Raw genomic sequence first — 15255 nt, 5'->3', positions numbered from 1 at the left:
TAGCCACTTTTTTTTTTTAATGGAACATCTTTTTTTTTTTTTTTTTTTTTTACTCGGAAGAATAACATAAGCTATGATTATGCTGGAAGATACTTTCTCAAAAATGAACCAAGTGTCACTTCAAGGAAAACTGATGATATGGCTGATAATAAAACTTGAGCTTTCAAATGAAATTAGAATTTTGGGAAGCTCAAGTTTGCTCCCATGAGTTTGTCATGTTCCCAATACTTCAGACTTTTAAAAATTCTGCGATAATCACTACAGTGACTTTTTCAGTATTTTATGTCCCTATCTGGAAGATAGGCAAACGTCGGTGAACCAATAATTTGTAAGCCAGTGTTTGGCATCCAAGCCATTGCATGGGTAAAGGGTTCTTTCAGAGCGCAAGACAGAGCAAAGGATTTTAATATTATAGGGTACAAAAACATCCTATAGTAAGCTCCACGTGGCTAGTAACTTCTAAGAAACTACCAGTTGCTGGGTTTTCCTGTAATAATGTGACTATTCTTTCTTATCTGGAAAGGCCAATACAAACCGTCCTTTTTCCAATTGCATATCTGGTGGAGGCTGGATATTTTTCATTTGCCTCCACCAAAAAAACCATGGCAACTGAATGAATGGAGACAAGCCGGGTGTATGCAACTAAGCCAGACATCAAAGAGACTTGAAAGACCATGTAAAACTGTGGCCACTGTTCTTATGAAATCTCCTTTTCAAAGTCTATCTTTTTTCATGAAAATATCGTTAAAATGTAACAGGTTTAAAAGTGTTGTTAAAGGAACTAGATATTTTTAAGTTTCTTGTTTTAAATTTCCAATACAGTAAATATCAATAGGTATAACTGATCTATTTATTTTTATTTTTTAATGGTTTATTTTTTGAGAGAAAGAGAACGTGGAAGCAGGAGATGGGGGGGGTGGGGGGTGGGCAGAGGATCCAAAGCCAACTCTGCACTGATAGCAGTGAGCTGCATGTGGGGCTCCAACTCACGAACCCCGAGTCATGACCTGAGCTGAAGTCAAGACGCTCAACCGACTGAGCCACCCACGTGCCCCAAACTGATTTTTTTTTAAGAGTTGTCTACAGGTTTCATGAACCATTGGTCCATTACAAAGTAGCCCCACTTGTGTGGCCACAAAAATTGGTTTAGGAATGAACCCGTGGGGGCTTCTGAGACCCAAAGACAACTGGGGGAATGTGGAAAACAATCCTGTCCACTCTGCTAAAGGAGCTGCCAGATGAGATGCCCCTCTCTCTCTTCCAGTTAGTGATTTGACTGGGGGGACACCTGCATGTACATAGTCCCTTTGCCATGTTAAGGAAGGTCAGTTTGGGGATGTTGCTGATGCCCAGCAGAGAAATAGACAAGTCTTTGATGAAAACCTCCAGCTACTGAATCAAACGAAACCCACTCTCAACCCCGTGGTTACAGGAGCAAGCAAACCTCTGTGAAAGCCAGGTTCATGTGGGTTCTCTTTTCTGCTGTCTGCCCAGTCCTCCACTCTAGAAACGTACGGGTTACTCTACATTTATCTGTTGCTCACCTGTTGGCACTAGGTCCTTATCCATTCGCCGATTCAATCTGTTAGTGAAGGCTTGTTTGCAAGGCTCTGATGTAGGAACTGCTCACACAGCCTTGACCAAAGCAGGTAAGATCCCTGTCTAGGTGTTACTTCCAGGTCCGTGGTGAGAGATGAAGAATAGTGTATCAATGAATTCTAAGGGCAAGCAGTGAGCTAAGACAACGTGATGTGATCATTGTACATGATAAGGTCCAGAAATGCCTCTCCAAGGAGGAGACATTTAAGTTAAAATTGGAATGATGAGAAGATCTAAGATGAGAGTATTTCAGGCTGAGGGAACAGTAAGTGCAAAGATCCTGGGGCAGCAAGGAGCTGAGTATGACACAGTTTTAATTTATCACTGGCTAACTCTTCATAGTCCTTCTTTTTTTTTTTTTTTTTTTTTTTTTTTTTTAATTTTTGGGACAGAGAGAGACAGAGCATGAACGGGGGAGGGGCAGAGAGAGGGAGACACAGAATCGGAAACGGGCTCCAGGCTCCGAGCCATCAGCCCAGAGCCTGACGCGGGGCTCGAACTCACGGACCGCGAGATCGTGACCTGGCTGAAGTCGGACGCTTAACCGACTGCGCCACCCAGGCGCCCCTTCATAGTCCTTCTTGATTCTTCTTCCCCATCCTGCATGCAATCCATCAGTAAACTCTTGGCTTCAGCATCAAAATACACCCAGAACCCATTCCCTTTCTACCTCTCAGTGACCACCTTCCTCCCAGGTGGTCACCTTCTTAGCTATGCCACTGTAATAGCCTCCATTTTATCTCTCTACCAATACTCTCATCCCTCACAATCCTATTTATCATATTTGAATTGTGTCCTTGAAATTCATATGATGAAGTCCTAACCCCCAGAATCTCAGAATATGACATTTGGAGAGGTACAGAGGTAATCAAGTTTAAATGAGGTGCTTTGGGGGCCTTAATTCATTAGGACTGGTGTCCATATGAGAAGGGGAAAATGAGGGGCACCTGGGTGGCTCAGTCAGTTAAGCATCCGACTTTGGCTCACGTCATGATCTCATGGCTCGTGGATTTAAGCCCCGTGTCGGGCTCTGTGCTGACAGCTCAGAGTTTGGAGTCTGCTTCAAATTCTGTGTTTCCGACTCTCTCTGTCCCTCCCCCTCTTGCATTCTGTGTCTCTCTCTTTCTCAAAAATAAACATTAACAAAAACTTTAAAAAGGGGGGGGGGGTGGTTGGGATTGAGATCCATGTACAGAGGGAATGTGACGCGAAGAGACACATAGGCTAAAGACGCCCTCTGTGCAAAGGAGAGCGGCCTGGGTCGGATCCCCCCTTACAGCCCCGTGTCGGAACCAATGCCACTACCCTGTTGCCCACACGCCTCAGCCTCCAGAAGTGTGACCTCACAAATTTCTGTAGAAGCTACCTAGCCTGTGATGCTTTGTTAGGACGGCCCTAATAATGAATACAGCAGGCAGGTGATCCTTTTTTCTTTCTCTGCTCAACATACTCCCATCTTGGAGTAAAATCCAAATTAAGTACTGCCTGGGGCCCACCAGCCCACACGAGCCGCCTCCTGAGGGCACATAGAAAACTCGGAGCTCTGCGGCAACCTAACTAGCCCTCCCTCAACACGAGCTTAGTCTTTGCTCCAGGAAATTCTCGCCGGGAAGATAAGGCCAGAAACCAGTAAGTACCGAGGTGGTTGTTTTCTTCGTGAATCTCTGCACTCCTTCGATGCAGACCATGGGCTGCTTACCACACTTCTCAGGACGGCCGGTGGCTCGGGGTAGCTCATCCAGGCAAACTGCCTTCTCTGGACACACTGCTCCCTGGGGTGCTCAGCAAAGAACTGTTTGCATGTCAGACGGGTTCCGAAGCCCTCGCCTAGCTGTGTCTACCAGTCGTGAGCTGTCACATCACACACTTCGTCCAAACCCAGTTAGGGCCCCACATTTAAGGAGCCTCGTAGGGGCGCCTGGGTGGCTCAGTCGGTTAAGCTGTCACCGTGTTGATATGTAAAGGGTGCTCTCCTAATCCATGGGCCCTTCTTTGGCTGCGCTCCCCAGAGTCCCTGCTAAGTGAGAGCTGTAGAATGAGGTGTGTAAAAGGGAATCTCTCTCTTCAGCCCCTGGTGTGGGACCCGTGGTACCTATGTCCCAGACCATCAGAGACCGAGATTGTGAGCCAAACAGAACTGAGCAGCAGAGCATGGAAGTCATGGCGAATCGCAGACATAATTGGTGTCTCAGAAAACCCAAATGGCACACATGTTGATGCTTTGGGAGAACTAGATAAAAAAAAAAAAAAAACCCTGCAGGGATGATAATGCTGCAGGCCCACAGCCCACGTGCACCCCAAGAAAGGGAGTGAAAAGGGAAGAATCCTTGATGCTTAGTAATAGACTCCCTTTTACCTAATGTGCTTTAAGTACGTTTGTCTTCCGTGTATCGGAACCATCCTGGCTAAGACACCCTTAGATCTCTTTGGGGTACATGTGCTTTGGGACAAGGCTGAAGCTCTTTCCAGTGTGGTCCTGGCCTGCGTTTCGGACACCTCCTAACCTAAGCTCCTTTCAGCTCTCTCTCCGTTCAGCACAACACAGCTGTGCTGTGTGCTCCTTTAGTATTTTAGAAGTGTTCTCATGTCTGCTAGAATGTTCTCCCCCCTAACTCATCCATTGGGAACTTGCTCCAGTTTTCTCCCTGCCTAAAGTATCCCCCAGCCCTTGTCCTCTCCTCCTCCTTCCCCAGACAGCTTATCCATCAACAGTCCCTTGAGCACACATCGCTTACAGGATTTATTGCAAGTCGTTGCAGTTGGTTGAAATGCTTGTTGGTGTTTGTCTTAGCAGAGAATGTGCTCTGAAGCCATCTCTCCTCTGAGGATGTTCCGTCCTTCACGGAACATTTTTGAAAGCTGGCTATGATCAGCCTTTGCCTCTCCTACATGCCTTGGCCAGTCTAGATGTCCTTGAGTGACTCCATTTCATCTCTGTGTTTGGCTAATGGCCCTCAAATCTACAGATGACTTCTGAGCTGCAGACTTTTTTTTTTTTTTTTTTTTTTTATCTGCCCTGTTGACATCTGAGCTTGGGAATGCTACAAGAATTTTAAGTGTTCTCAGCAGAACATGCCTGCACCATTACCACCCTGCTCTTCCCTGACTCAGTTTGATGCTAAAAGACTCGAAATAGCCCTCCACTTCCCCCACCCCGCCCCCCGCAACTTCATCCAGGCACACCCCACCCTGTATCTTCTACAACTGGCCAGTTTCTTCATTGGGCTTCCATTATTCCAATTCCTTCTTTTACCAGATCCCTTTTGACTTACCCTGTCCTTGCCACTGGCCCCTGGATGTTATTTCTGCTAGAATACAGTGCTGGCACTCTAGCTCACCAGCACCACCTTTCTGAAACAAACCTGACCTTGCCCTTCTCCCTCTGAAAACTCTTCAATGACCTCTCTTTTCTAAGGACGAAGTCACACCTCTTTATGACTTCCAGGGGCTTTTATGACCTGGCCCAGCCTGCTCTGCAGCCGTGGCTGGCCCCACTCAAGCAGAGCAATGAAGGCTCAGTACCGAACTGCTGTCCTGACCTACATCCACTTTTCATCCTGTCTTACAAGTGGCAACTTGTAACATCCAGCCACCTGTTTCTCCTGGCCTCCTGCCTTAGATATGACTCATCGTTGGCTTGATGCTTCAGATGAGACTCTTCCTTTCTAATTTTGTCTCTCCCCAAAATACTCAAGCTTGACACGTGGTACTGTGTGTGTATTTCACTTTGCTACCAATAAACCCTACGGCAACTTTCAATGATGCATGCAGAATAAAACAAATAATAAAACGAGTAAAGAAAATTGAGGATACATGGTTACTCAAATGGAGCATGAGTTCAGTGCCATGCAGACCTCTCTGGTAAGGCCATAGTTTTTTTTTTTTCCTTTTAAAAATTTTTTAAATTTATTTTTTAATTTATATCCAAGTTAGTTAGCATATAGTACAAAAATGATTTCAGGAGTAGAATCCAGTGATTCATCCCTTATGTATAACACCCAGTGCTCATCCCAACAAGTGCCTTCCTTAATGTCCCTTAGTCATTTGGCCCATCCCCCCACCTACCACCTCTCCAGCAACCCTCAGTTCTCTATATTTAAGAGTCTCATGTTTTGTCCCCCTCCCTGTTTTTATATTATTTTTGCTCCCCTTCCCTTAGGTTCATCTGTTTTGTATCTTTTTTTTAAATTTAATTAATTTATTTTTTATTTTATTTTTTTTATTTTTGGGACAGAGAGAGACATAGCATGAACGGGGGAGGGGCAGAGAGAGAGGGAGACACAGAATCGGAAACAGGCTCCAGGCTCTGAGCCATCAGCCCAGAGCCTGACGCGGGGCTCGAACTCACAGACCGCGAGATCGTGACCTGGCTGAAGTCGGACGCTTAACCGACTGCGCCACCCAGGCGCCCCATCTGTTTTGTATCTTAAATTCCACATATGAGTGAAGTCATAGTTGTCGTTCTCTGACCAATTTCACTTAGCATAATACCCTCTAGTCCCATCTGCGTTGTTGCAAATGGCAAGATTTCATTCTTTCTAATTACTGAGTAACACTCTCTATATATACCACATCTTCTTTATCCATTCATCCGTCGATGGGCATTTGGGCTCTTTCCATACTTTGACTATTGTCGATAGTGCTGCTATAAACATTGGGGTGCACGTGCCCCTTCGAAACAGCATACCTGTATCCCTTGGATAAATACCTAGTAGTGCAATTACTGGGTTGTAGGATAGTTCTATTTTTAACTTTTAGAGGAAACTCCACACTGTTTTGCCAGAGTGACCGACCGGTTTGCATTCCCACCAGCAGTGCAAAAAGATCCTCTTTCTCTGCATCCTTGTCAACGTCTGTTGTTGCCTGAGTTGTTAATATTAGCCATTCTGACTGGTGTGAGGTGGTATCTCATTGTGATTTTGATTTATGTTTCCCTGATAAGTGATGTTGAGCATTTTTTTCATGTGTCTGTTAGCCATCTGGATGTCTCCTTTGGAAAAGTGTCCATTCATGTCTTTTGCCCATTTCTTCACTGGATTATTTGTTTTTTGGGTGTTGAGTTTGATAAGTTCTTTATAGATTTGGATACTAACCCTTCATTTGATGTGGGAGATGCAGGAGAGAAGCATCAAAGGAAAAGACTTCAAAAGGGAAGGGCTGGAGAAGGTGCAAAGCCTTAGGACATGTTTACACAGCTGAAATGTGGCTCGCTTGTAAGGAACGCCTAGAGCCATTAACATTGTCCAGGGTCAGTTCCTCCTTCACACCTGACCCTTCCTCGTGTTATAGAAGCCAATTAACTCAAAATTCAACTTTGAAAAGGTAAACCATTAGATTGATTAGATTGACACTTGCTTAGCTGATTTTGTGCACGTGGTCTTTAACAACTATCCTAATAAAAAGAGGCTTCATTCTGGAGTCAGGGCCTCATTCCGACTGGAGTATGAGGACCTTCACTTAACTGCACTTTGTTTTTGGACTCCTCTTTTGCGACTCCGGCCATACTCCCTGCAACAATCTGATATGTTGTTTGCAAATACCTTCTCCCATTCTGTTGGTTGGCTTTTAGTTTTGCTGAAAATTTCCTTCACCGTGCAGAAGATTTTTATCTTGATGAGCTCCCTGGTGAGGCCATAGCTTTATCCTGAAAGAGGCTTTCCACTTTTTGTTTTTGTTTTTGTTTTTTTTAGAAAGCAAGAGAACATAAGTTGCAGAGGAGGAGAAAGAGGAGAAGGAGAGAGAGACAGAGAGAGAGAGAAGAGAAGAGAGAATCTTAAGCAGGCTCCGCAGAGCCCAATGTGGGGCTCAATCCCACTAACCTGGGATCATGACCTGAGCTAAAATTAAGAGTCATACCCTCAACCAACTAAGCCACCTGGCGTTCTGGAGACCTTCCACTTTTAGAGCCAAGTGCCCAAAAATATTGCTGAAGAGAAGTACAAGAAATATTTGTATTCAATATCAGAGAATAATAAAATCATCAACAATTGCCTTGAATATTCACGGCTCAAGGTTACCATGCACAGCATGGGATGCTGGCTGAGTAGAGGCTCTGTATTGGTCTTGCCAGATCCAGGTCTAACTGGGCATCTGAGCCAGCTGAACTGTGACTTACACTCTGATAAAGTAGACAACTGTTTTTCTTCTTGCACACCCTGGAAGAGGAAAACACAGAGCTGCAAAAACAACTGCTGGCATCTACTGATGAGCGTGGAAGCTTATTTTTTGGAATGGAGGTGGTAGCAGAAATTCCTAGTATCCATTCTACTGTTCTTTGTGGTAAGAACCCAGAATTGAAGTTGGGAAGACTGCCTTGTAAGTAAAGGCTTTCCCTAACTTCCTCTATAGCAAAGTGTGGCCATGTGACCACATTGACTACAGTTAATGGGATGTGAGCAGGGGTTTTGTCTGAGACCTCTGGGAAACCTCTTAAAAAGAAGGGGTACTTCCTTTGTTCCCACTTAAATCTTCTGGGTGGTGAGATACAAAAGTGAAAGCTAAAGCTTGATGAGCTGTTTTGAGCCATGTGTCAGGGGAGGAAGCTGGAAGAAGCTGGTACTTTGGAGTATCTAGGGCCGTTGCCAGGGGGATGTGATTGTGTATGAAAATTTTAGGTAAAGTTAATCCTGAGAGAAAAGGACAGTGTTTGGAAGTAAGCGTCCATGGTCTTTCAGTGGGTAAGTGTGAGAAGATCAAGGATGATGGAGGAAGTGTTTAACATCTATGTGCCATCTGCCATTTTGGAGTAAGTTGAGTCCTTGGCATCTTTCAGAAGCTAAAAGAACCATCTTAATAAGCAAATGTATGGAACTTTAGGCAAAATCAGAGGTTGTTTGTTTCTTGAGAGATGGTGCTAAAGATTTAGGAGAGAACCCTCCTTTGCACACCTTCTCCAAACGATCGGATTGGGAGTGGCCAGAGCAAGTAGCCCTTATATGGATACGATTGCTTTCCTGTTCGAAACATTCTCATTCTACAAATCGGTACTTCTTCTTTATTGTGTAGCATGGTTTTTCTTGTATAGTAATATTGTGTAGAATGGACTACAATTTACCTATTCAGTTGATGGACATTTGGACTCAGTCCAGATTTGGGCTATGATGAATATAGTTGAATTTTCTTCTGCTTCTTCTATGGTGGGCATATATACCCACTTCATCAACTCTGATAAATTGACTTAAAGCCATATATTTCTTTCTAAGTACTCCATTAACTAAATCCCACAAAATCTGATATATTTTTACCATTCAGTTAAAAGTTTCTCCTACATCCATTGTGATCTGTTCTTTCAACAAGGTTAATTTATTTTTGATGAATAAAAGTTGTATATATTAAGGACTTTGTTCAAATTCTCATTTTCTGCATGGATTTTTCTCCTGACCTCAATGACCATCTTTATGACAATAATTTTGACCTTTTTATCAGGTAAATCACTTACCTCTGTTTCATTAAGGTTTTAGGTCTGGAGATTTATCTTATTTTGTTTGGAACATATGCCTATGTTTGTTTCATTTTCCTTGCCTATGTGCTTTGGGTTCTCTGCGTTAGATGAGATGGCCACCTCCTCCCATCTTGAAAGTGGGGTCTCATGTAAAAGTTGAAACTTCCCTTTCAGCCTGACCCTAGCTCTTGGTTGTCTTTCAAACCTTTTGATTGACCAAGTGTCCTCCTTTGTTTTTATTGGCCCCCAGTTGTTGAGGGTGTATGAAAATCTGTAAGTGTCCCAACGGGGAGGATGTCAGCGCCTAGGTATAGGGTAATTAAAATCAGACCTGAAGACAGTACCTTTTTAAAGTAGGCAAATAGAACTTTTTTAGGGAAAGACCAGGAGGTGGGCATTTCTGTCTGCTCCCCTTGTACTGAACCCCGGGGGAATAGCCAGTTAAGAATTCTTTTATTTGCTACAGTCCTATGGGACTGGTAAATGTAAGCTCTGTTGGTCACCACAACCAGGCGATTAAGGGGTGTGTGCCCTCCGTGGCAGCTGCAGAAGCCCAGTTGTCAGACCTGTACAAGTTCCTTTCAGGGAGATACTGGTGACCTAGCATATCGCAGAAAAAGAGCACAATGGCACCCACCACCTTGCTGATCTCCAGGGAGGATTCTAGTCAGCGCCTAGATGTATGTTAAATTAGAAGTCTGACCATTATGGGGCGCCTGGGTGGCTCAGTCGGTTAAATGTCCGACTTTGGCTCAGGCCATGATCTCGCGGTCCGTGAGTTCCAGTCCCACATCGGGCTCTGTGCTGAGAGCTCGCAGCCTGGAGCCTGTTTCCGATTCTGTGTCTCCCTCTCTCTCTGACCCTCCCCCGTTCATGCTCTGTCTCTCTCTGTCTCAAAAATAAACATTAAAAAAAAAAAGAAGCCTGACCATTAGGCTGCAGCTTTTAAGGTATAGAAATAAGCCTGTTTCATCAAAGGCTGCAAGATGACCATCTCAGTCTGCTATGCTGAGCCCTGGCATGGGGGGCACTACCGAGATTCCCATGAGCTCACATGTTTCCTAGAGCCTCATGGGTCTCATGGATGCAAGCCCTATTGACTTTCAAAGCTAGTAGCTTTGGGGGCCTCTCAGGTGGAAGTCTTAAAAGTGGGGGTGCTAGTAGGTGTGGAGTTCACACCTTCCACTCCTTAGGGAGAAGGGGAGAGTTCTGAGTTACCTCCTAAATGTGTGTGGCTGTGCCAAGGGTGAGATTTATGTCCAGAATGTTCTCAGACTCTTCTACCCATTTTGATGTGTTTTTCTCATTTCCCCACGTATAGGAGATCCTCAGCTAGTCTCTGGGTTTCTTTCAGAAGGAATTTTTTTCCATTTGTAGCTGTAGATTCTGCATGCGAATGGGAGGAGGCGAGTCCAGGAACCTCCTATGTGGTACCTTGAGGCAGAACCCACCTAGTTTTAATTTCTTAAGTATCCTGTAGTGGCTGTGCCAACTTAAATTCCCATGAATGGTGCACAAGCCTGCATGTCTCTGCATCCTCATCAGTGTTCATCTGTTGTACTTTGAAGATCATCCTTCAACAGGTCTGAGGTGATCTCTTATTCTGGTTTTCATTTCAATTTCAATAATTAGTGGTATCGAGTACCTTTCATGTACCTCCTGGCCACTTAAATATTTTCTTTGGAAAAATGTTCAGGTTCTTTGCCAAGTTTTTAATTGGATTTTATTTTCTATTGAGTTGTCAGAGTCCTTATGTATTTTCGATACTAAAATCAGTTGGGTGGTTTGCAAATATTTCATCCCATTCTAGAGGAAACCTTTTTTTTCTTTTTTCTTCTTGTGCAGAAGCTTTTTCGGTTGATGTATTTTCACTTGTTTTTTATCTTGTTGCTGTGCTTTAGTTGTCCTATCCAAAAAATCATTGCCAAGACCCACCTTAAGACGTTTTCCTCTACGTATTCCTCTATGAGTTTTATGGTTTCAGGTCATATATTTATGTTTTTAATCCAATTGGACTTAATTTTTTGAGTAGTATAAGAGTTTCGGTTTCACTGTGTTGCATTTGAGCATCTAGTTTTCCCAGCACCAGGTATTGAAGAGACCATTGGGTATTCTTGGCCCCCTTGTGAAATATTTAACCATACATACAAGGGTTTACTTTAGGCTCTCAATTCAGTTCCATTGGTGTATCTGTTTTTATGCCATTTCCATACTGTTTTGATAACTTAACGTTTAATATTGTTTGAAGTCAGGAAGTGTGATGCCCCTAGCTGTGTTGTGCTTTCCTAACATTGCTTTGGTGATTTGGGGTCTTTGGTGGTTCTATATGAATTTTAGGATTGTTCTATTTCTGTAAAAAAAAAAAGCCATTGGAATCCTGATAGAGATGGCATTAAATCTATACATGTGTTAAGTAGTATGGACATTTCAATAATATGTCTAATCCATGAGCACAGACGCCTTTCCATTTATTTGTGTCATCTCTGATTTCTTTCACCAGCATCTTCTACTTTTCAGCACAGAGCCCTTTCACCAACTTGGTTAAATTTATTCCTAAGTATTTTGTTTTTTTATGCTATTATAAATAGGATTGTTTGATTTCTTTTTAAGATAGTTTATTGCTTGTGTATAGAAGTACTACTGATTTTTCTATCCTGCAAATTCCTGAATTTGTTGAGTAGATAAACTTGGTTTTTTTGTGGGCTCTGTAGGGTTTTCTATATAAAATCATATCATCATCAAATAGAGAAAATTTTATTTCTTTTCAATTCTGATGCCTTTTATTCCTTACCTCATCACTCTGGTTAGGATTTCTAGTACTATAGTGAATAGGAGGTATGAAAGTGGGCATCCTTGTCTTGTTCCAGATCTTAGAGGAAAACCATGCAATCTTTTACCATCAAGAATGGTGTTAGCTATGTGTGTATCATATATAGCCTTTGTTATATTGGAATACGTTCCTTCTATATATAATTTGTTGGGTTTTTATCATGAGTGGATGTCAAACTTTGTCAAATCGCTTTTTTGAATAAGGTGTTCATGTAATTTATTAAGGTGATATATCACGCTTACTTTTTTGTGTATATGGAGCTATTCTTGTACCCCAGGGACACAAACTCCCTGTTCATGGTATATGATCCTTTTAATATGCTGCTGAGTTTGGTTTGCTAGTATTTTACTGAGATATTTTGCATCTGTATTCAGCAAGGATATTGGATTGTAGTTGGCTTTTCTTGTGGTGCCCTTATCCGGCTTTGGTATCAGAGTAATGTTGACTTAGGTAAATTTGAAAGTGTTACCTCTTTTTTATTTTTTTTGAAAAGATTGGTACTAATTCTTCTTTGAATGTTTTGCAGAATTCATGAGTAAAGCCATCTGGTCTAGCACATTTTGTGTTGAGTGATTTTTGATTACTATGTCAATGACCTTGTCATTCATTCAGATTGTCAATTTTTTTTTCCTGATTCATGCTTGGCAGTTTGTATATTTCTAGGAATTTTTCTATGTCTTCTAGGTTGTCCATTTTGTTGGTGTAAAGTTGTTCATAGTAGTCCCTCATACTCCTTTGTATTTCTGTGTTATCAGTTGAAATGACTTTCATTTACAATTGTATTTGATTTCTCCTGTAATTTTTTACTAAAATATATTTGAGCTAGAAAATATGTAAATTAAAGGTATATAACATGGTAATTAGATATTATATATTGCAATATGATGACCATTGTAATGATAGTACTTACATATTTCATAGTTCCTTATTTTGATTCCAATGTTCTGGTTGGAATAATTAAGTTCTAGACTTTGAGCAAGTTTGATTATAATACAGTATTTTCTTTTCTTTTTTTTTTTAATGTTTATTTATTTCTGAGACAGAGAGAGACAGAGCATGAGTGGGGGAGGGGCAGAGAGAGAGAGGGAGACACAGAATCCGAAGCAGGCTCCGGGCTCCGAGCCGTCAGCACAGAGCCTGATGCGGGGCTCCAACTCACAAACCGTGAGATCATGACCGAGCCGAAGTCAGTCACTCAACCGACTGAACCACCCAGGCGCCCCCGTAATACAGTATTTTCTATGTTTATTACTATGCTTTATATCTCTAGAGCATTTTTACTACTTATTATAAATTTGGTCCCAGGGTGCCTGGGTAGCTCGGTAGGATAAGCATCCAACTCTTGGTTTCGGCTCAGGTCATATCTCAAGGTTCGTGAGTTCCAGCCCTGTGTCGGGTTCCACACTGACAGTGCAGAGCATGCTTGGAATTCTCTTTCCCCTCTCTCTCTGTCCCTCCCCCACTCACTCTCTTTCAAAAATAAATAAATAAACTTAAAAATAAATTGTTCCCTTAAGCAACACCTGTCCTGTTCCCCGATTTCTTGGTAACCACCATTTTTCTATTTTTATAAGTTTGTCTTAGTTTCTACATATAAATGACATCATAGAGTACTTGTCTTTCTGTCCTCCTTTATCATAATGTGCTTGAGGTCCATCCATGCTGTCACAAATGGCAGGATGTCATCCTCTCTCATGTCTGAATAATAGTTTTATACACACACACACACACACACACACACACACACACACACTTCCTCTTGTTTAGCCTTTAATCCCTTGATGGGAACTTAAGTTGTTTCCCCTCTTGGCTATTGTAAATAATACTGCAATAAACATGGGAGTGTACATATCTCATTGAAGTCCTGTATTCATTTCCCTTGGCATATACCCAGAAGTGGAATTGCTGGATCACACAATATTTCTCTTTAGTATTTTGGGGAACTTCCATATTGTTATCCACAGTAGTTGAAACAATTTACATTTCCACAACAGACCACAAACTTTTATTGTCCCTTGTCTTCTTGATTACAGCCATTCTAAAAGGGGTGAAGTGATATCTCAATGTGGTTTTGATTTACATTTTTCTGATTAGTAATATTGAGCATTGTTTCACATAACTGTTGGCCAACCATATATATTCTTTGGAAAAAGTGTGTATTTAGGTTAAAAATGTTATTTAAATCCAAGTACGTTAACATACAGTGTAGTATTGCTTTCAGGAATAGAACCCAGTGATTCATCACATATATATAACACCCAGGGCTATCCCAACCAGTGTCCTCCCTAATTCCCATCACCCATTTAGCCTATCCACCCAACACCCCTCCAACAACTCTCGGTTTTTTTCTCTGTACTTGAGAGTCTCTTATGCTTTGCCTCACTCTCTGTTTTTATCTTATTTTATCTCCCCTTCCCATATATTCATCTGGTGTTTCTTAAATTACACATGAGTGAAATCATATGATAATTGTCTTTCTCTGCCTGACTTATTTTGGGTAGCATAATACACTCAAGTTCCATCTACATTGTTGCAAATGGCAAGATTTCATTCTTTTTGATTGCCAAGTAATATTCCAGTGTGTGTGTGTGTGTGTGTGTGTATGTGTGTGTATAGTTGTTTATATATATATATACATGTATATAATATATAATATATATTATAATTATATATATTATAATTATGGGCATAATAAATATATATAAATATGGGCATAATTATAATTATAAATATATATATAGTTGTATATATATTTATATACACACCACATCTTCTTTATCCATTCATCAAGTCAATGGACATTTGGGATCCTTCCATATTTTGGCTATTGTTGATTTTGCTGCTGCAAACATTGGGGTGCATGTGCCCCTTTGAATCAGCATTTTTGTATCCTTTGGATAAATACCTAGTAATGCAATTTCTAGGTCATAGGGTAGTTCTATTTTTAATTTTTTGAGGAACCTCCATACCGGTTTCCAGAGTGGCTGCACCAGTTTGCATTTCCACCAGCAGTGCAAAAGTACTCCCCTTTCTCTGCATCCTCGCTGACATTTTTTGTTCCCTGAGTTGTTAATTTTAACCATTTTGACAGGTGTGAGGTGGTATCTCATTGTAGTTTTGATTTGTATTTCCCTGATGATGAATGATGTTGAGCATTTTTTCATGTGCCTATTAGACACCTGGATGTCTTTGAAAAGTGTCTGTTCATGTCATTTGCCCATTTTTTCACTGGATTATTTGTTTTTTGAGTGTTGAGTTTGATCAGTTCTTTATAGATTTTGGATACTAACACTTTATCTGGTATGTCATTTGCAAATATCTTCTCCCATTCCATCAGTGGCCTTTTAGTTTGTTGATTGTTTCCTTTGCTGTGCAGAAGCTTTTT

The 15255-nt window shown here is 41.6% G+C and overlaps 1 long non-coding RNA gene across 1 annotated transcript; it reads right to left on the bottom strand.

The window, feature by feature from the left end:
- Positions 1 to 4326: 4326 nt before the first annotated feature.
- On the bottom strand, positions 4327 to 5019 carry LOC131506337 (uncharacterized). Its single transcript, XR_009258875.1, has 2 exons — positions 4872 to 5019; positions 4327 to 4640 (listed from the first exon to the last, which is right to left on the bottom strand). It is a non-coding gene; the product is annotated as an uncharacterized LOC131506337 (long non-coding RNA).
- Between the last annotated feature and the right edge of the window lie 10236 nt (positions 5020 to 15255).

The sequence above is a fragment of the Neofelis nebulosa genome, chromosome 3 (assembly GCF_028018385.1).
Source record: "Neofelis nebulosa isolate mNeoNeb1 chromosome 3, mNeoNeb1.pri, whole genome shotgun sequence".
In the NCBI taxonomy this organism is placed as follows: Eukaryota; Metazoa; Chordata; class Mammalia; order Carnivora; family Felidae; genus Neofelis; species Neofelis nebulosa.
This window is presented reverse-complemented; position numbering and strand designations above follow the sequence as displayed.